The sequence below is a fragment of the Lissotriton vulgaris genome, chromosome 6 (genome assembly GCF_964263255.1).
Source record: "Lissotriton vulgaris chromosome 6, aLisVul1.2, whole genome shotgun sequence".
Lineage (NCBI taxonomy): Eukaryota > Metazoa > Chordata > Amphibia > Caudata > Salamandridae > Lissotriton > Lissotriton vulgaris.
The window spans coordinates 1378565678-1378588752 of record NC_141694.1 but is presented as its reverse complement, the minus strand read 5'-3'; positions in this window follow the sequence as shown (position 1 = coordinate 1378588752).

Below are 23075 nucleotides of genomic sequence, written 5' to 3'. Positions count from 1 at the left end.
TTATTCAGTTACCACCCTGTCGAGGAATGAAGTACGTCCTTGTCATTGTCTGCCTATTTTCAAAATGGATAGAAGCTTATCCTGCACGCAGAAACAACAGCATCACTGTAGCCAAATTGTTACTGAGGGAACTGATACCTAGGTACGGTTTTCCAGTCACAATTGAATCAGACAGAGGTGGGCATTTTCAGAACGAGATAATAGGACAGATCTGTGAAGCATTCAAAATCACGCAAAAACTGCACTGTGCATATCGCCCAGAGGCTTCTGGAGTGGTAGAACAACTGAATGGCACAATCAAATCAAGATTGGGAAAAATGTGTGAGTCGACTAAAATGGAGTGGATAGATGCCTTGCCCCTTGTCTTGATGGGTCTTAGAAGTTTTCCAGACCGGAAGTCAGGCTTGAGTCCCCATGAGATACTGATGGGAAGAGCAATGCGGCAAGCATGGGTACCAGGACACAAACTGATAAACATATCTGATGATTTGGTGCTAGAGTACTGCAAGCAACTGGGTGACCAAATGCGTTCTATCTCTCCTCTCACCAGATTGGAGAAGACGCCGTCGCCAGACCAGCAACTCCAGCCCATGACTTGAACCCTGGTGATTGGGTTGTAATTAAGAAACATACTCGGAAGAGTTGCCTTACACCGAAGTGGGGAAAACGAAGACAGGTGATTCTCATTACTACAACAGCGGTGAAGTGTGCAGGTGTGCCAAGGTGGATCCATGTCAGCCATACAAAGAATGTGACAGAAGACGAAGAAGAAACTGAGGCTGAAGGTTGTGCAGCTGAGGGGTCTCCTGAATATGGTCCTGAAGTAGCTGAAGAGGAACAACCAAGCTCCAGTCAAGATGATTGGGTCCCAGTAGTCGACCTAACACTCGACCCAATAAGAACCAGAAGACAAACCTACTTAGATAGAGAGTGGGATAGTGAGGGATAGAGGACGAGACAGGAATAGAAGGAGATAATCAGATCATCGAAATCCATATAAAATCTGATGACGAGGATGGTCAGGTAGGGACATAACAAGTTATCGACACACCTCCAAAAACTCCTGAGCCTGGAAAGGGACAGTTAGAAATGAGAGCAGAAGTCCAAGCGGAAGAAAATCAAAGGTTCGAAGTGCTTGAAGAGGATCAGATAGAAATAGATAAATGTGTTCAGGAAGAAGAAATTGAAACAAAACAAAGCCAAATCGAGAATATACCTGAACAAGTTCTATCAATCATGTGGGGGAGAAGGAAGCTCTGATCCAGTTCAGTTTCCTTATTAGTATATATCAATTAATCACAGGGAACGGATCACTTGTCCTGCATAACCAGGGTATAATAGAAACAGACGTAGGGTATCTCAAGGTAAAAGACCCTCATGATCGTGGTAGCGGTATATGTTGGTTCTCCGCTCTTCATTCACATGTGTGCATAATCATTGGGTCAGTTTGGTTATGCAGCCTCCACCTGAAGGTTCTTACCCATGGTTAAAAACAGTAGTGATCAGGTGATGTGGACAGTGCTACGGTTTGACATTAAAATACCCGGACAGCTAGATGTCGCACTTTATTAGGTCTGGGTTCGGGTAGCCCGTCGGGGAGTAGTTAAAATTGTGCGTTTCTGTGAATGTATTAGGGGTTCGCAACGCACTCCAAATAATAGTGATTTAAAATATGGCCGACATGTTTCAGCCCAATTTGCCTGGTTAGGTCTTATGGGCTTTCTTCAGGACCAAAAGGTGCAATGGTGATAGTGAGTGTTTATAAAGAAAATTGCTTCATTATAAACGATATAAGAAAAAGGAAAAATTCAACCTGTTTCTTTTGTCTATAGGAGGTCACACTGTACCTCAAGTGTATAATTGAAACACTTCATCGGGTATTGCTGGAGTAGAGGAGGCTTTAACTTCAGCTCCTGGCCTCTTGTGCTACTTTACTGACGTGGAAGCGTCAGCACAATAGATTTAGGTGAAGCACAAAGAGATAACTTAACATGTTCATTACAAGAACAAGAGAAAATGTTTCTAAATATGGCAGAGAAAAGAAGACAAAGTTTCCAAATAAAAGCAAATGATAAAAGACAAAAAACTCCTAAGTGGGCTAAAAACATGGGGAGCACCTCAAATGGTGGAGCTAATCCTGCGTTGTTGTTGGATTTCGAAAAGAAAGGGAAACTTTGTCCTCACAGAGAAAAGACTAGTTATTATAATAATATATTCATTGGTTCCAGTGAATGCGAACACAATTACAAGGTAATTGGATGTTGGGGTTTCAAAAATGGGTCAGAACCTGTGTTTCCCGGAATTTATTATATATGTGGAAACAAGGCTTATTTCAAATTGCCAGATCACTGGTATGGAAGCTGCTATTTTGGAATTGTCTTCCCAAAAATATACCATGTGAATGAAGTCGCTGGAAGCAATGAGAACACTAATGGAATAGTGCGGTGTAAAAGAGAAAGTGTAGGAGAAATATTAGGTGATATATTTAGTGCATTGATACCTGCAGTGGGGAGTAACTCTGAATACACACAGAATTTGCAAATTGTCTACAGTGGTAGATCGGTTATCAACTGACACTGCTGCAGGTTTCCTGCTGGTCAATACCGAAATGGTTGCGATCAGATCTATGGTTTTACAAAATCGACCTGCTCTTGACACTCTATTGGCAAAAGAGGGCGGAGTCTGTAGAATGTTGAAAGCGCAACATTGTTGCACTTACATTCCTGACAAAAGTGTTGAAATTATGAAATATGTGAGAAACATAACTAATTTGGAAAAAGAGCTCAAACCACTGGAGGTTGATAGTGCCTGGAAGAGATTAACTGATGGTCTCTCCTCTGTAGGTAATTGGTTTTCTAACCTAGGTAAAAGTCTTGTGAGTAAAATACTGATGCCAATAGCGGGAATAGGCTTATTTGTGCTCATCATAATAATTTACTGCAAATGTCGAAAACACAAAAAGAAGTATGCTGTGAATAAGAGAGGTATGAAACGAAATGTTGATGAACTTGAATTAGAAGAGCTGAACAATCATATATATAAAAGGGTGAAAAATTCTCATTCTAATAAAGATGCAGAGAAAAGGCTGAATAAAAAGTTTGAAGAAATTGAATTGGGTGAAATGTGAAAAGTTGGCATCTGGTTCCATTAATAGTGATGATAGTAAATATCATCAAAGAGGGGATTGATGGAGCAAGGTTTCGCACATTTAGCGACTTGCTTGTATTCATGAACCTCGAATAACTTTAACTATGTAATCAATCTGTTTGTCTTACTAATATTGCACATTTTACATTACACGGGGTGTCCCAGAGAAGCTTGCTTATGTGTTTATTAATCATAATACGCTTGCCATCTAAAATGGTCGCTGCTATGCGGGAATTTAGTCTGAACATGCGTCGGTCATACCCATGTGATGTGACGCACTCGCAGTTCTGGTGGGAATTTGTTGCTCATGCGCAATACAGCTAAATATGGCTGCTTTGTGTTCTCACATGCTCTGTGCTTGCATTGCCGCTTTTGAAAAGCTGTTTGTTCTGCACTTACCCTAATGCAATAGTTATTATAAAGTAAGGGATATAGTATAGCCATTTCATGGTATACAGTGTAATCTTTTATTCTGTGTTTCTAAATTGTTTTCGCTTGTTTTTCATGTATCGTATTCTTTGGGCCTGGGAGGTGCTTACTACTCCATCTTTGAAGCCCGGTTGGTACCAGTCACGTGACGGGGGAAAAGAAAGCCATGCAGCAGTGGAACCCAGCCAGCTGGCAGCCTCGCCCAAGATGCTCCTGGGAACCGACCTGTAACTCAGCAGGACGAAGCTGAACTGTACCTAAAATTGCTACATTTGTATTAAACTGCTGTGTACTCTATTGTTCTCTGTAAAGCATATGCCATGGGAAACTAGAATGTAAGGGGAGGGTACAAAAATTGAATATTAAGCCTGAGAAAGTCCAAAATGTAGGTGGTGTGATGACTTGACCTCCTCCTTTGTCCAATCAGAATTTGTGGATCCTTACACTTGCAACATTGGGGGGTGGTACACTGACCCGAAAAACAGTATAACTAGCCTAGGTTAAGCTAGAGAAATTGTCCGAATAGCTGACCTGTCACTGACCGAACGCACTCTATAGGTGACTGATACAGAGAGCTGCAGAGCACTCTGTCCGTATTTTCCACAGACCCAGTCGGGGTTTTGGGAACCTTAAGTGCTGGCGAAGCACTTTGTTGGGAGATTCGAGAACCCAATCGGGGTTACTGGCAGATTCCTTGCAGAGAGGGAGTAGCGCAGGCGTTGCAACCGAAGCTGCGGGTGTTGGTCGTACCCTTTGGTGAACCCGGTCATGATCCAAATTCTGGGGTTATCCTTTCCTGACTGTCCATGAGCTGTACCTGCTCGCCTACTGGCAACCTAAGTCCTTGAGGTTTGTTTCCCGTCTTTCCAAACTGTCCTGTGGACAGGGTCAGTCTTCATACTATCCTAGGTAAATATAAGTTTGTGTGGGTGTTTGTTTATCTGAACTTTCTTTCTTCTCATCTCGAATAAAGCATAATTGCATACGTTCCTTTTCTTCCCTGTCTCTCTATAACTGAGATTTTCATGTATTATTTGTCTATTTGCATGTTCCACTTTTCTACCTACCTTTAGTGAAATATTAAATTGTTTTGCATATATAGTTTGTTCCAATCTTACCCTCCCTATAGAAAATAAGCACATCTAGATAAATCAAATTGCATAAGTTTCATTTCCTTTAAACCGTTAGTGAATTTCGAAAGTCTACTTTGATTAGCATGTTCCCTTTCTTTACCCGCCTTTAGTGAAGTTGTGAGTCTGTTGATCTAAAATAGCGTGTTCCTTATTTTTCCTTCCCTTAATTTCGATTTCTAAATGATTCTTACCCTCATTCATAGTTATACGATATTCCTAATTCTAGTTATAGACAGTTTGATCTGTATTAACCTTTGGCTCACGGCATATGATGATGATGATTAGATAAAGGTTTTCAAAAACTTCCTGAGTTTGTGGTTATTATAAAGAGTACAAACATTATTCAATTTGTATATGGTATTGTGGCCTACATGTAGGTAATTTATTTTACCACTTCTTAAATACCGAATTTTACTGATTCTGTATTTAAGAAGTGGTAAAATAGAGGGGGGGATGTAGGTATTACAGAATCGGTAAATACTGAATCGTTAAGATTCGGTATTTACCGATTCTGTAAATACCGATTTGGTAATGCCCATTCATTCCTATGGGCATTGAAGCCCATAGGAATCAATGGGCATTACCGAATCGGCATTTACCGATTCGGTAAATACCGATTCCAGCAAGGGTGCAGGGGGTGTCACTTTGACACCCTCTAGCACCCCAAATACAGGCATGTGTGCCATGTGGCACACAGACATGCCCTAAGGGCATGTCTGTCTGTCACATGGCATAGGTGTGCATGCACACATGTGCATGCACACCTGGATTCGGTATTTTACCACCCAATTGGATTGGGTGGTAAAATACCGAATCTGAAAGGCCTTTGGGACTCAGAAGAGTCCCACCTACATATAGAAGTTACCAAATCGGTAAAAATACCGATTCAGTATTTTACCGATTCGGTAAAATTTTCTGAATCGGTAAAATTGGCCCCCTACATCCCAAACACCCATTTACCGGTCGTAACGGCCGAAATCGGCCGTTACCGGCCGGTAAATGGCCACCTACATCTGGCCCTGTGTTGTCTACTTATCCCACAGCTAGCTCCTTGATCCATTGTGATCTTAGGTACCTGTGACGAGGATTGGTAAGTCAGGTACACGGAAATAAACAGAAAGGAACTGAATTGCTGGTAGTAGTGTGTAGATTACCTGATTAAAGTGTAATGAAAATATTTTTATGGGCCCAAGTGTGCATTATTTGGTAACAAAATTAGTCGGGTGACCTGCGCGCTCTATCAGTACCGGTTTAAGGGTGTAGAAATAAGTGTTAAGTCATATTCTTCTTGACTTAAAATATTCAATGCCCATCTGCATCTAACGTTTGTCCTACTCTGCAGTATGTTTCTCCTCTCAAAAGGTGAAACCAAGAGTACATCCACACACCCATGACACCCAGATCTTTCTCAATTGGAGGATGTCTGATGGAATCCCCATCTGGGCTATATTCAAGCTTATTATTCCCTGTAGATTATTACTGTCAAGTCCATTCATGTAGCCTAAAAATATAAATAATTTTAAAATCTACTTCACAAGTTCCTAGTGAGAATACCTGACTCTGAATAAGTACATAATCCCTAATGTTGAGTTTCATGTAAATATACTCCTATGTTAATTTTAGCTAAATATTTGATTACTTTTGCATACCAAGACTCTTGTGAAGAAGTTTTGTTGATACACTGAAACACAGCTTGTGATCTCCTAGCTTTCTTTCAGGAAACGCCTGAAAAGTCCATGGGCAACTCTCTAAATTAACATTAACCTAATGGCTACCGTGTGAAGGCTTTCTCAGGGTAAATGTCATGAAGACTGCAGCGCCTGGCCTCCCCCTTCCGTCTTCAGCTCCTAATGTCAACCCTTCTTTTTCCAAATCTTAACTAGCTCACCTACTTCCTCTTCACCCCCGCACAAGACAAGCTCTAACATTCCAATGTTGACTTTGTGGTGTTGTGAGATTGTGTGCTAGGACCCTTGCAGTTACAGGCAGATTCAGTTGAGGACGTATGTAACTGGTTGGGAGGTGTTGATGTGTGCTTATTAACTGTTGTGATGTAGTCAGAGAACAGAGTGAGATTGTATGTCGAGGAATAACGATGTACAAATCCAGAGCTCAGTTTGTGGTGTATTGATTTGCATGAACCTGGGCTGGAAACGCTACAACTGGCGGCGAGTGCTTATTTCTGATACTACCACCGCCATTCTACACCACAAAGAAATAGGATCAAGACATTTGATGATTTCATAGATGCCCTATAAGAGGCAGATGATACAAAAATCAATAAGTTCCTAAAAAACCTTGCTGGTGACAGAGTAAAAGAAGTGCTGAATAAAATATCACAACTTGACGAAATATCATACTGTCAAGTCAAGGACGCATTGGAAACCAAGTTCAATCCAATGCTGAACGTCAACTATGAAGGGTACATTTTCAATCAAGCATGACAGCTGGTAAAATGATGGACGAGTCTGTTGAAAGACTTGATGTGCTTATCAAACATTGCAAATTTAGTGAATTTAATGATGAAGAAGCCGTACGTCTCCGAGTTATCGATAGCTGTCTTTCAGACTCCTTCAGAAGATGCGTGTTAAGAGAGATGCTCAACTTTGAGAAAGTGTTAATGGCTGCCAGGGCTGAAGAAAGACTGAATTGACAAGCCACTGACATGGAAGCTGGAATGGCAAAAAATGAATCAGCGTTGGCCATGAAGAATGAGAACCAGAGTAGACGCATGCAAGTCACTGTCTACAAAGAAAAAAAGGTTGCATTTTCATTGTGGATTTTCATATCCACATGAAGACAAATGTACAGCCATAGGCTAAACTTGCAAAAGCTGTGTTAAGGAGAACAACTTCATAATGGCTTGCAAATCAAAAGAGAAACTATGTCACAGCGAGAAGAGAAAATGGATGCCAGAAAGTTCCAGAACCCTTCTCGACACGCCCACAAAAAGAAAAGGTGCTTTCAGTTACAAGAAGTAAAAACCAGACAAAGTCAATCATCATCAAATTCATCCTACAGAGACTAGTCAACATCATCATCAAGCTCCACTGAGAAAGATGGATGTGCACTGATAGTATCGACCCATGAACAATAGGCAGATATAGGTCTGGCTGCTTGCAAGGAAGAGCCAATGACAAAAGGAAACCACTATACAAAACAAACAAACTAATTTGGACATTGCCCCAAGATTACAATAAAGATCAATGGTTGCCCCATAACTTTCGTTATAGACAGTGGTGCATCAATTAACATCATGCTAGTTGAAATGTTCAACAACTTATCAACGGTGCCACATTTCAATCTGTCAAACACAGAAGTATATACATGGTCCGCTTCTAAACCATTGCAGAGTCAAGGGTCATTCACAGCGATTTTGAAACATGAAGGGATATCAGTGCAAGTGCCAAGTCATGTTCTTCAAGGAAATATGGCCAGTGCTTGCCTACTCAGCTTTACCTCTGCTGCTGACATGTAACTGATATCTATCAATTACAACATTTACACTCAGTCCAAAGTTGTGAGCCACTTCCAGTCATTATTTCACGGCCTGGGGAAGCTCAAGACAATGAAAATGTGACTTGACATGAATAAGGATGTTTGTCCTGATGCCCAGTGGCACTGCAGAGTCACTTTCCATTTGCAAGAAGCCTTTGAGAAAAAATTAGAAACACTGTTAAAGCATGAAATCATTGAGCGCTCCAGAGGTCTACGTCGTGGGTGTCACCAGTGGTGGTGGTGCCGCCAAAAAATGGAAAGTGAGGGTGCACTGTACATCTGTGTTAATATGTGTCAGGCTAAGAAAGCAATCGAGAGAGAAAGATATCCTGGTCCACACATAGCAGACATGATCATGCAACTGCATGGTGCCAAAGTTTTCTCCTGAACAAGGGATATCATCAACTCAAGTTGGAAGAGAATTGCATGTACATCGCTACTTTTCTGACTTATGTTGGTTTGTTCAGATAAAAAAGGTTGAGTTTTGGAGTGTCGTCAGCTGCAGAAATATATTAGGATGTTATATGTCGAATAATACAACCTGTCATAAATGCTTTTAATTACAGGGATGACATACTGTTATTTGGAGCTACATGAAAGGAGCACGACCAGACTCTTACAAAAGTGTGCCAAATAATTACAGATGCAGGTCTCACTCTGAATGAAGCAAAGTGTGAGTTTCACAAGACTAAACTCAAGTTGTCTGGATACATATTTTTTGATGGGGGAATGACTCCTAACCCTGATAAAGTAAAAGCACTGTGAACCACTTGCCCCCCTCAAGATATCAACATGCTGTGATCCTTTCTAGGTATGGCCAGTTATTGCTCAAGGTATATTTGTGACTTTGCTACTGTAAGTGCTCCATTGAGAGAGTTGACAACATGGCATGTCCCATTCAAATAGTCTGTTGAAAGTGATCAAAGTTGTAAAGGAATAAAATATACAAATGGGAATTCAACCAAGATGGCCTACTTTGACCCCAAACTACACACTAGGATCACAGTGGATGTGAGCCCGGTGGAGCTGGGCACCATCCTTTCTCAACATCCAAATGCTCAGAGACGCATTGTGGTCTATGCCAGTCAGAGTCTGACACAGAATGTGCCTCTTCTCATCCGGAGAAGGAGAGTCTTGACGGTAGTGTGGGCCTGTGAACATTTTCATGTGTTTCTTTACAGAAAATGCTTCACTCTCATCACAGAACACCAAGAGCTACTCACTATCTTCGGAAATCTCAAAGCCAAGATGCCCTCTTGCATTGACAGGCGGAATCTGAGACTGTTAGAGTATGATAATGCAATTATACACAAGCCAGGTAAAGACCAGAACCCTGCTGATTATTTTACACAAGCACCACTACATCATCACAGTTTGACATGCAAGACAGCTGAGGAATACATCAACTTCATTGTGAAGTCCAGTACACCAGCGGCCCATTCAATCAAACAAATTATCGAACAACAAACAAAGGGGTAGTAGTGGGAGGAAAAGTCACACCTTGTAAAACAAACAGATTTAGTGGGCAAGTAATAATACTAGATCAAGTATATATTCACGATAATCAGTAATGGTACCACTCAGGGTAATAACAAACCCTACTACCTTAGGTGTGAGTATACAACGAACAATGCCCTTGTGTTACAATGTAATTAAAGAAGTACCCCCGGCAATCAAATCATTAAGTTATGCTTATTAATATGTATTTAAATGGTTTACTAGATTAACGCTGTTTCTTTTTCACCGGACTTAAAAATACAAAAGAAAATAATTATTTCAATGGTTTAATAGTCCCACTGAAAATATAAATTCCATTTCAATTTTTACAGAGAGAAAACGTTTTTTATACAGGGACCAGACATGTTGATGATGGTGTTTCCATGTCCAAGATTAAGACATATGCCGATCGGTGTTGGATAGCCCAAGAGACAGACTTTAATGAAGGTTACTTAGTCCTGGTTAGGCAGAAGCGAAAACAGAAAACAGACACTCCATTTGCTATCGATCTCCTGAAGGTTGTGATGCAAAACGTACACATGGTGACAGGGCATCATCCACAACAGTCCATCACACTGGGACTCATCACATTTCAAACACCTACCCCTGCAATCGTCAGCTCCTAAACATACCGATCAGGCCGTCCCGTCTGACAGTCCTGATGAACCATCAGAACCTGAACCATCGTTACCAAAGCAGAGTGCATATCAACCACTCCGTGTCACTCGATCTGGTCGACTAGTGATATGGCCGAGATACCCGCCACCCCCTCGCAACACAATCCCCAAGGATGGGAAACCGGAAACAGTTCTGAACTTTTGGAAGACGGGAGGGAGTGACCCTCCCGGCCGTATTTATTAAAATATGAAACAAAATTAAAAACATGAAAATAACAGTTTCATATTATGTACAATTTCATTTCCACATTTGCGATGTTTGGCTAACCTTAACATATGCTCTAATACAAAGGTTCTCCTAGCCGAACTAACATCCTACAAAATATTAACTTGTAATTTGAAATTGTACATCCTAACGTTTAAGGGCCAACGGCAAGGTCGTCACCGGTGTCAAGATCCCTAAACCAGAAATGACCCCCTCACTTGTGAGGGGCGACCGCACAGCGGCGTACCTCAAGTGCCACTACCAATTTCCCTTGACTTGACGGGGGCCCCATTAAACTCGACGCCACTTAAAGGTCGTTCGAGGACTCGTGTGAGGTATCTAGAAGGTAGCGTAGACCCCCCTCCCAAACCCCACACAACTTACCACATCTGCCGTCGCAGATGACCTGGCCCCGGGAAATTCTCCAGGAGGGGGCTGTAACCCCTCCTACCCAGGAAGGGGCCTTGACCGCCTTTCCTTTCCTTTCGGCGGCCCATCCTTAGAAGGAACCGCCTCCCCGTTGAGGGGCCAATGGCCACCTCCCTCGAGCGCTCCCATCCGTAATGGGTGACGCCCACTCATAGGGATCTACCAATTAGTGCTCACCGATCATGACCTTACCGCCCGACAATAAATACGACAAACTATCTAAAACTAACTTACTAAAGAATTATATATTATAAGCATGATTATTGATCAACACTAGTGCAAATACTTTATTTGAAAATATCCAATACATGACCATCTTTATTGCAGATTCAAAATATCACGACAGTCGTCACAACCTGAAAGAAAATAGAGTCACCACATCAAAACTTTATTCACAACAAGTAGCTGTCCTCAGGGGCTGGTGGGTGGGTCAAAATTGGCTCTTCGTTCCGTCTCGAGCTCACGTGCAGCGAGGAGGTGCAGCTTCAGAGCACAGGAACAAGAGGATGCTTCCTTGGCTTGTTGCTCCTTTTATCCGTCTTCAGGGCGGGCGTACACCCGCCCCTGCCTGCCCCAAAGGGCGTGGCCGGCCGCGTCAGTGTCTAGGCCAGCCCACTCCAGGGCGGGAAAAAGGCGCGCCCCGGCTACGCCGCTTCGGGCATACCAGCCGAGGCTCGCCTCCCGCCCAAGATGGCTTCCCGGGGGGATCGTGGTACTCCACCATACGTTCGGGGGGACCGAATGGTCGCCCCTTTCCATATGGCCGAGATACCCGCCACCCCCTCGCAACACAATCCCCAAGGATGGGAAACCGGAAACAGTTCTGAACTTTTGGAAGACGGGAGGGAGTGACCCTCCCGGCCGTATTTATTAAAATATGAAACAAAATTAAAAACATGAAAATAACAGTTTCATATTATGTACAATTTCATTTCCACATTTGCGATGTTTGGCTAACCTTAACATATGCTCTAATACAAAGGTTCTCCTAGCCGAACTAACATCCTACAAAATATTAACTAGTAATTTGAAATTGTACATCCTAACGTTTAAGGGCCAACGGCAAGGTCGTCACCGGTGTCAAGATCCCTAAACCAGAAATGACCCCCTCACTTGTGAGGGGCGACCGCACAGAGGCGTACCTCAAGTGCCACTACCAATTTCCCTTGACTTGACGGGGGCCCCATTAAACTCGATGCCACTTAAAGGTCGTTCGAGGACTCGTGTGAGGTATCTAGAAGGTAGCGTAGACCCCCCTCCCAAACCCCACACAACTTACCACATCTGCCGTCGCAGATGACCTGGCCCCGGGAAATTCTCCAGGAGGGGGCTGTAACCCCTCCTACCCAGGAAGGGGCCTTGACCGCCTTTCCTTTCCTTTCGGCGGCCCATCCTTAGAAGGAACCGCCTCCCCGTTGAGGGGCCAATGGCCACCTCCCTCGAGCGCTCCCATCCGTAATGGGTGACGCCCACTCATAGGGATCTACCAATTAGTGCTCACCGATCATGACCTTACCGCCACAGGCCGGATAGTTGACCGGCTATCCGGACCCCCCACAAAACTCCTACCTAAAGGTCATGTCTTAAAGTCTTTAGCCAAGCTACCAGGTCTCCTATGAGTAACTCGTTCCCCACCCGGGACAAGTGGACACCATCCCCCAAATACATACTGTCACCAGTAATACAACCATGCGAAATCGAATGCAGTGTATTGGAACGGAACAATCTACTCACTTTGTTATTGATTTTTCTTACTGAATGATTCAGAGCAGAAACAGAAATAGCCCCCCGCCATACTTTTCGTGGGATCATATGGGACCATGCAATCGTGCACCCTGGAACTCTCCTCGCCAACCAACTTACAGTGGAAAGCATCGCCTCAAGAAGGAGTCGTCTACCAGTGGTGACCAAATCATTACCCCCAAGATGTACTATGATTATAGACGGCGGTGACCTCGTCCGCCCTAGCAAACCCTCGAAAAATGATTGAAACTGGTCAATACAGAGTCCGCCCCTTCCGTAGAAGGACACCCTGTACCCGTATTCCCCAGCCACGTGAATCATATCACCTGCTTTGAATACGTCCGCGGCACGCCTCACGTATGAGTGGCCCACGACCCACACCTCCTCTTTCACAGCCGGTGATGTCTGACCGCTGGCCCGGTGTTGGGTCGACTGCATAGTCGGCCCCGCCTCGTAGGCTTGCGCAACTGAAACCAAACAAAAACAAGAAGCGTGAGTACATCATTACAGCTTCACAACATGTGCAACCGCACATACCTCTTATAACAATTGGAGGACCAACGCCCCACACGTTTAACTTGTTCGACATTCAGACCCCTGGCTGTAGCCTCTGTAGCAGCCCCTATCCGAAAGGAATGGGTCCCAAACTCGCCCGGGTTCAAGCCCGCAGCAGTAATCGACATCGCAAGCACCCGCTGAAACTGAAACCTCGTCAGTGGGGTGGTGTCAGCGTGTCTCAACAAGGTCCCCCCCCATGATGCCACTCTGTGTGCCAAATATTCCTCTACACAACTCACCGGGCACATGGAGGACCCAGGTATCCTTTGTATGATTATGCAATCACCCTTTGCACCCCGATCGGTCTTGGACCTGACGAACGAGAGAGTCATCGTCCCCCCTCCGATCTGAACGTGCTCTCGGCACAGTCCCCCCATCACATCCTGCTTGTTCCTCGCCACTAGCTCGCTTACTCGCATAGCCCCATGGAATGCCAGCGTAAAAGCGGCTCGAAATAGCACCGTTTCATACTGGGATGAACATGTTGCAGGGAGTTTAGATATTAACAGGGCCAACCTATCCAAACCTATCAGGCGCCTTTCATCTACTCTGCGACCCTCAAGGCGTTGCCACCCACGTAGCGCTTTTCGTACAACGAAAGACGCTGTCGGGTCCTGGATCCCATGAGCCCTAGCCACAAAGGAAATGGCGGCCCGATGCCTCTGGGCCGTAGCCACTGATTTGCCTGCGTGACGTAACGACAGCAGGAATTTCACTACCAACTCCTCCTGACCCCAAAGCTCCCCTCTAGCCGCCCCCAAAAAGGCCCAATAGGAACGGAACGCCCCTTCATATGCCTTCCTCGTCCTGGGTGCTAAACTCTCTCCCACGAGGTCCTGTAGTTCTGGGCACCGAGAGACCAGAGAGCTTCGGGAAAGGGTGCTGCCACCGGGTCCGCTGCGGGCAGAAAACCCCAGAAGGCCTGCATATGAAAACGAGAAAGCGCATCAGCCGCTCGGTTCATCACCCCCGGGACATGTCGTGCCCTAAATAGTACATTCAATTGCATACACAATAACACAATTTCTTTGAGCAATCTCAGTATCCATTTGCATCGTGCTGCCTGGCTATTGATACACTCAACAACGGTCATGTTATCAGACCAGAATAGCACCGAGTGATCTCTGAACCCCTCAGGCCAAGTTCTCAGGGCCACCAGTATGGGAAAAAGTTCTAGGAAAGCAATATTGCTCGTCAGACCACTATCATGCCACCATGACGGCCATTTTTGTGCCGACCACTGTGTGCCGAATATGGCACCAAAACCAATGCTCCCTGCCGAATCCGTCCACAGCCCTAGCTCCTCAGAGGACACGGCCGTTTTGTTCCAGACAATTCGACCATTGAAATCCGCCAGAAATGCCAGCCAAATGCGCATGTCCTGGTGAACCTCTGCCGAGAGCCTTGTGCGATGATGACCCTCCCTCAAGCCGACCATGGCTTGAGCGATCGAGCGAGAAAAGGGGCGGGCCATCGGTATAACTCTCAGGGCAAAATTCAACTGTCCCACCAATTGCTGTAATTGATGTAGCTTCACCTTAGACTCACTTATACACATCTGCAAGGATGCCCTGAATCTTAACACTTTGTCATCTGGTAAACGAAAACAACCTTCTTTGGAATCGAGCTCGATCCCCAGAAACTCAAGGCAAGTCGAGGGACCCACAGTCTTACCTGGTGCCAATGGCACGCCAAATTGATTCATCAAGACACTAAATGCAGTCAAAGCCTGTCCACATTCTGGATCACCGGCTGCCCCCAGAAACAAAAAGTCATCGAGATAATGCATAACATGTTTAAACCCCGTCTTCCTTGTGAAGACCCATTGCAGGAAGCAACTGAACTTTTCGAAATAGGCACACGATATAGAGCACCCCATCGGCATGCACCTATCCATGTAGTAGTGACCCTGAAACATGAAACCAAGGAGACGCTGATCGTCTGGATGTACCGGGAGCAACCGGAACGCTGACTCGATATCACATTTTGCCATCAGCGCTCCGGGCCCCAGGCGATTCAATATGGCTACGGCCTCATCGAAGGATGCGTACCGCACCAAACACACTTCCGGGTCTATTGCCTCGTTTACGGAAAGACCACGTGGGGCTGATAAGTTATGTATCAGCCGGAACTCACCCGGGTCCTTCTTGGGGACCACCCCTAAAGGGGAACAAACAAAGTTAGCAACTGGTGGCACATTAAATGGACCGGCGACTCGACCTCGAGCCACCTCTTTCCCGATCTTTTCCTGTACCACGGTCGTATGCTGTAAGACCGATATCTGGTTTTTACATTTTGCTATACCCCGGAACTCCCTCACTGGGATGCGGAAACCATACGAAAATCCGTCCCGTAACACCCCAGCGGAAGCGTGATCCGGGTATTCACTGAGCCAGGGAATCATTGCCATGGTATCAATCGGGGTAGGTAAAGGCGCCCCTCGGACTATGTCAGACCTGTTTGGCGCCTCCTCTACCCCCGTTATCACCCGTTTTGGCTCTGCACATGGACTCAGGATGGGATGATTGCCCGCACCCCCCACATTCGTGCCTAAATTTGCATGACCCCTGGGGCCTAGTACATTTCCCCCTGTTAAAGTTCCAACAAACCCCCCTTTTACCTGCGTTGCCGGTCGGCCTCGAGTGATTGTCGTTACTCGCACCCGATCGAAAGGGCGTCCCCGCATATTGGCGGGGGGATTCACCCACGTAACTCCCTACCAATGGCACCTTCAACATACCAGAATCCTCCATTTTGGACCAGGACACAGAATCATAACAATCCCAAGTTAAGTTTTTATCGTGCTCTTTTGCTTTTCTGAAAACATTGTCGTAACAAAACCAATGGTTGCCCTCATGAGACACTGAATACCCCATGATCCGTGACTGATAAATCGGCAATTCGGGCAGCAATTCGGGCCTACGTTCACCTAAGATGGATGTAAAAACCCCCCATGCCTTGCCCCAATTACCAATGTTTTCCTTTACCTTAAAGGCGGCCATCTTTGCGCGCCAAACACTCGGATGCATGAGCTCCTTTTGACTCTTAACATGCTCCATCTCATAATGATCGGTAAGCAACGAGAAAATGTTTATATATTCCCCTGCCCATATCTTCTCCTTGATAGCCAAAGGGACATGTTGACCCAACCTTTCCCTTCGAGAGGGTGCCGACTCATCCCTCGCAATCGGCAATGGCCGCTTACCTGAACCGGAAGCTGTATCTGCGACTGGACCTGATCCAGATGGTTTCTCAACTGCCGCAGCCGGCGATGGTGCCTTCGTCGCTTCCCTTGTTTCCCGCAGCTGTTTCATCAATACCTGCGCGTCATCAGCCGTGGCGCCCTTGCTACCTTCACCCAACCACGCTGCTAATTGTGCCGCCAGCTCGGGCGGCATATCCTCCCCGGACACGGGGGTGACCACTACGGGAATCGGATTTCCTTCCCCCGGGACCGGAGTGGGTGCTTCGAGCGGAGTACAGGGAACTGGGACGTCTCCCCCCGCTGTTCCCCTCCTGGGCCTCTTGCCTTTTCCCCCTGGAGCTGTTCCTGCCAGAGGACGTTTCGGCCCCCCTTCCTCGTCTTTCTCCGCCATTCGCTTCTTTAGGTCAGTTACCTCTTTCATGAGAACTCGCAGCATCTGTTCGGTAGTCAATCGTTTCCCCACCTTCTTAGGCATTCTCCGACAGAGTATCTGCAAAACAAACAAGAAGATTATAACGCTCAAAATTGGCTCTTCGTTCCGTCTCGAGCTCACGTGCAGCGAGGAGGTGCAGCTTCAGAGCACAGGAACAAGAGGATGCTTCCTTGGCTTGTTGCTCCTTTTATCCGTCTTCAGGGTGGGCGTACACCCGCCCCTGCCTGCCCCAAAGGGCGTGGCCGGCCGCGTCAGTGTCTAGGCCAGCCCACTCCAGGGCGGGAAAAAGGCGCGCCCCGGCTACGCCGCTTCGGGCATACCAGCCGAGGCTCGCCTCCCGCCCAAGATGGCTTCCCGGGGGGATCGTGGTACTCCACCATACGTTCGGGGGGACCGAATGGTCGCCCCTTTCCAGAGTGTCTTGACGACTAATCAAAGAAACATAGTACAACTGTTGTTTGTACTTCTTATATAATAAAGTCAGAGATGTAGTGTTGTGAGACTACGTGTGCTAGGACCTTTGCAGTTCAGGGCGGACTTAGTAAAGGAAGTACGTAACTGGGTGGGAGGTTTTAGGGTGTGGTTATTCATGGTTATGACATAATAACAGAAGAGAGTGCGATTGTATGCACCTGTATAATTTACCTAATAGGGCCAGGGAGCATGTTGGTAATTCTCAGTGAGCGCTAATGTATTGGTAGCATGTCACATGACCTGAAAAGATACATATTATCCCGGTTGATTTATAGATTAATTGAACTGCATCCGGGACACTCAGAAACACTACATTTTACAAAATGTAAGAGAAGCTGCAAACGCTTCCAAAACAACCTCAGGAGCTGGTTGTGTAGGTTGTACAGTTTTTGATATGACATAACAGCAAACTGTTTTGGGTGAATTTTCTAAGGTCCTTATAAAAGAAGACCACGCTGTTCTGTAAAAATCAGTTACATGCCTTTATATTAGGAGCTCGCCTAGTAGCTCTGTTATTACAAAGTGTCCTTTTTTTTCTCGACTTAACATATAGGCAAATATGCGTTAACTTCTGCTCACAGGAGAAGCAGGGACATCACTCAGTGAGGTGATGTATATTTTTAATTTTCTGCTCTGCGAGGCGAGCAATATACATGACTGTGAGCAGTTGGATATTACTTTGATCTTGGCTTTATTTGTGAGAGGTGGCATGCGCAACTCACACAGGGCTGTGTCTCTTGGGAGTTATGGCCTATCAGCTCAGCCATAAACCATGGAGATGAAAACCGCATCCAACAGCTAGATGTTGTGAATAGTTTATGTTTGCATATTTATAAAATAATCATAAGAATTTGTTCCATTAAATTCTCATTGGTATTTTATCATGTACACATATAGAGAAATATCTATGCTAGCTGAATAGACCTTTCATTAGTTTCCCTTTTATATATAAACACAATCAAACGAGCTAGCGTGGTACTTGAAATTAGCGTAATTTGTTTCATCAATTACTTTATTATGTATTATATAAACGCACCTATTTCGTTGAATACATGGGGTTGTGCTATGCAGGCTCTCGATTCCCTGCTTCTGGAAATTAATTCACAACAGGCACACAAAGGCAAATGTAATGCAATGAACAAAGTCCAAATACACTGTGAAAAGCCGCAACAATGCCAGGATTCACTCGGATTTGGATTCAGTCTTATTGCCAACTCCCTTTAAATGTTTAGTCTCTCTTCTTGTGATTTCTTATATTTCAATAATGTTTTTTTGCAAAAAATGGCTACAGTCATTGTTCATGTGTACCAAAAAAAGAAACATCAATATTCGAAATACCCCGAGAAAATAAAGCTGTACATAAAGTTAAATAGTTTTGTTAAAAATGGCGAGAAATAAAAAACAGAAATAGGACTAGAGACACAAGACATAACAAAGAACCTTCCAAAAGATAAACACAAGTAGAACATTGACATACGGATGTACGGAGAGGAAAATAACATCCCAAACTGGGAGTTAAAATGTGCAGCCAAATGTGAAATTATAAAAATGACTGGGGAGCCCTTCACCCTTTGTCTGGCTTTGTGGATCCCCCTTCCCTTAGGTTACTGCTTTGGACTGTTCACTCATCCCAACCATATAAATGAGGATCCTGGGCATCATGCTATCATTATTATTATTTACGTATTTGTAAAGCGCAACACTTATAGCCATCCACTAAGAGAACTGTGCAGAGCTAGCACCAATATGGAGAAGCATTATCCTGGAGACAGCCAGGTATTTAATTTTGTTCTGAACCTAGCATGATCTTCAATGAGGTGAATATCCAGCAGTAAGGAGTTCCACTGGAGAGCAGCCAAATAAGAAATTGATCGGCCATCTGTTCCAATTTTCCTAATGCATTTGGTTTCAGCAAGGGCTAGATTACAGGATCTCACATTGTGAGTGGGCCTTTAAAATTCCACTCAATCCTGTAAAATCTTGTTTCTTGTTTTCTGCAGGGTTTTGTGAGTGTGGCATAAAAGTTTTAAATAGGCTCTTTTCCATATAGGAAGACAATGTAAAGAAGCCAGGAAAGCCGATGCAGAAATAAATCTGTCCATGTCGCAGATTAGCTTGGCTGCAGAGTTTTGGATTACCTGTGATCTTGAAAACAGGTAGTCTGCCATGCCTACAAAAAGGGCATTATTATAATCCAGTCTACGTGTTATAAGATCCTGGACTATGGTTTTGCTCCAAGCTATCGGAATCCAAGTAAATAGTCTTCTCAAAAACTTGAGAAGGACAAATCATTAACCACAGGTGATCCTAACATGTTTTTGCATGGAAAGACGATCATCGATAATGATCCCCAGGTTTTTGGCTGATTTCTTGGGAGTGGGCATATTCCCCAAAGAAACTGGCCACCCAGAGGCATCCCAAATCAAAAGGGCCCCACCGAATAGCAGGAATTCTGATTTTTCTAGATTTGGGCTTCACCATCTTACTTTGGATCAACTCAGTGCTAAAGTCTTTTTTCCACTTGCTCAGGCACTTAAGCCAAGTATTTCGTTTGCTGGGATTCCAACACCAAGTGTATTATACATGTGGGCTCTACTGGCATGCTCTACCTGGGGGCATCCATATTCTACCCGAACAGTTGAATCTCCTTCTACCAACCACCCAGACACCTCTGCTCTGCAGGACTCCTACTCATATCAAAAACACAAGAGGGAGGTAGAGCAGATAGTTGGATTCACGCTCCACAATGATACTTAAGTAAACAAAAGAAATCCAACATTCAAAAGTGAAGGGGAGAGAGTGATCAATAAATGTTGAAGCACTCAGTGTTTTGTAAAATACCCCTCACACACCAAAAGGCCCCTTGGTGTCATGCTTCATCATCGGGGTCTTCGCACCCCTCTATCGGAATGCGGCGTGCTGCGACCTACGGCTACGCGGGAGCATTTATAGTGTTGACTATGTGTGGTGTACAGTGTGTGGGGTATGTTTTTAAGTGAGTAGGGGGGATGTGTAGTGAAAAAATTAAAAAGTACCTGGCACTAGAGTATAAAAAGAAAAACAATTTTATTCTGAACTCTGGCTGGTACTGTTAAAAGAAGTGCAGGACGAGGTCTAGGCTGTTGTATTAATGAACAGGACCTCTGGTGTGCGTTGTTGTCGACATGTTTCGGAGACAAGCTCCTTCCTCAGGACGGGGGCACAACCTCCCCTCCCTACTCACTTCTTAGTTTATAAAAAATGTGTATTTACAGAAAAGTGAATTTTTATAATTATAGGCAAAGTGTGCCTACAGCGGTCTGCTACAAGCTCCACTGGTGTGTGAGGGGTAAGGCGGCGATCAGAGCGTCCTGTCCTTATAGCCATTGGAGCAACACCCCGACGTTCCTATTTTGCTCATGAAGCCTACAAAGAAGCTTCACAAGTCATTGTGCTTGTAGCAGACCGCTGTAGGCACACTTAGCCTATAATTATAAAAACATACCCCACACACTGTACACCACACATAGTCAACACTATAAGTGCTCCCGCGTAGCCGTAGGTCGCAGCACGCCGCATTCCGATAGAGGGGTGCGAAGACCCCGATGATGAAGCATGACACCAAGGGGCCTTTTGGTGTGTGAGGGGTATTTTACAAAACACTGAGTGCTTCAACATTTATTGATCACTCTCTCCCCTTCACTTTTGAATGTTGGATTTCTTTTGTTTACTTAGGACTCCTACTCATACACATCCCACCCATACACAGAACCAGATCAACAGGATGGGTGTTCTCTTACAACACTCCTAGAGTATGGAATGACATTCCACCCTGCATAAGTGCTCCCCCCCTCTTCTTGAATTCCAGAGGAAGTTAAAGACCTGTTTTTTTCAATTTATCCAACCTACCACTGCCAGGGCTAGACACACACACCCCTGCTCAGCACCAGGATATCATTGTGGGTGTTATTGCACTTTAAAAATACACATAACAGAACATACTCACTCTTCAATACCAGCAGCATTGAATCCCATTTACAGGACTCTTTCTATATCTTCATCAAGAGTAGCTCAACATTCTGGCCTTCCATGCACTCCTGCGACTTCTAGTCACTGCATAGTTCACTCAAGACCTTCTTCATTACATACCAAGAGCTCCAAAGAAGTTGAGCAGTGTTCCTACAACAGAGGTTGTGTAGCTACCTGCCCGGCTAAAGTCTATGCTCAAAGACAAAACTTTGGAATGTGCATCCTCAATACTCCAAATCATGCCTGGGACATAACTCCTTCTTAGCCCCGACGGCAAAACTGTTGAAATCATTACCAATTTTCATTGAAAAAAGACACCACCAATCGAACTTTGGACAATACAGAAATTATCCTTAATTATATAATCCACTCAGTTCGCAGCACTAAATCCAGCTTGCAACAGTGTCTTTCAGTCTCAGTGAGGGCATGCGTAAAATGCATACACGGTATAGCAATCAAAAATATATCTCTGTAACACGGGCATGCCTTGTCCTCAGTAACAAACAACAAGGTGATTTATAGAATGCTTGAATTAACCTCAGCCTATGTTGATCGCTCAGGTCACATTTCAATCCATCATTTTTCACCCTTCATACCATTATTAAAGAGAACAATGTTTCCCACTGGTATCATTCATAAGTTTATTCCGATAGACAATAAATCACTGTCTGCAATCAATGTTTATACAAGTAATGCAATACCAACAACACATATGCTTAGAAGAGATCTTTTTATTATACTTAAATTATCCTTTACATATATAACTGTCTAAAAACGTCACAGTACCTGCATGCAATGTGTCCCTAGTGCACAACCACAGCAACAAACCAATAGTGAGAACAAGAAAGTGCCAATGTTGTGAATTCTTGTGTGCTTTTTAACAACAAACACATGAATACATTTTGTTCAATTCCAACAAATCCAATATAGTTTGTTGTTTGATAGTCAACGACCTGAGGAGTGGATATAGGATCACAGTACTAGTGAAAGGAAACAGACTTATCAGTTCACTTCCTTAGGTTTGATTTGTCTATAGTGTGAAGTAATGTCAAAGCAGGTTGGTCTTACTTAATTATTGTGAAAAGTATGTGTGAAAGGCAAACAGCCCTTAAATGCAGATTGTTTTTACACTGTAGTAAAGACTGTAGGCAGGCATTTTGTCACATGGAATCCCACAGATTAGTGTAGGATACAAGGGTTTTGGTACCGGTGACTCAACTAAACAGATCATGGAGATAAACGATTTGCACTATAGCAAATCCATTAGCAGGGATTTTGTATTGTTTTGGCAACTGAATTGTGCACATGTAATTTTATCACAACATGCCTGATGGTTGCCTTGTGAAAATGTATATGAACCAACACAGTATGACTCATATGCTTAGAGAGACAAGCCAATGATAAAGGTTATAGGATTCATTATTTTTAATAAAAAGGCATTAGGTCTGGCATATTGATTATGAAAAGCATATTGTTAAGTCAACAGGCATTTAAGAGTAGATTGTTATTGTTCTGTGTTAAAGTCTACAGATAGGTGATTTGTTACGTGGAATTTTACAAATGACCATAGTAGACACAAATGTTGGTGATGCTTACCCCCTTTGACAAAGCGTGGGTATAGAAGATTTGTACTGTCAGA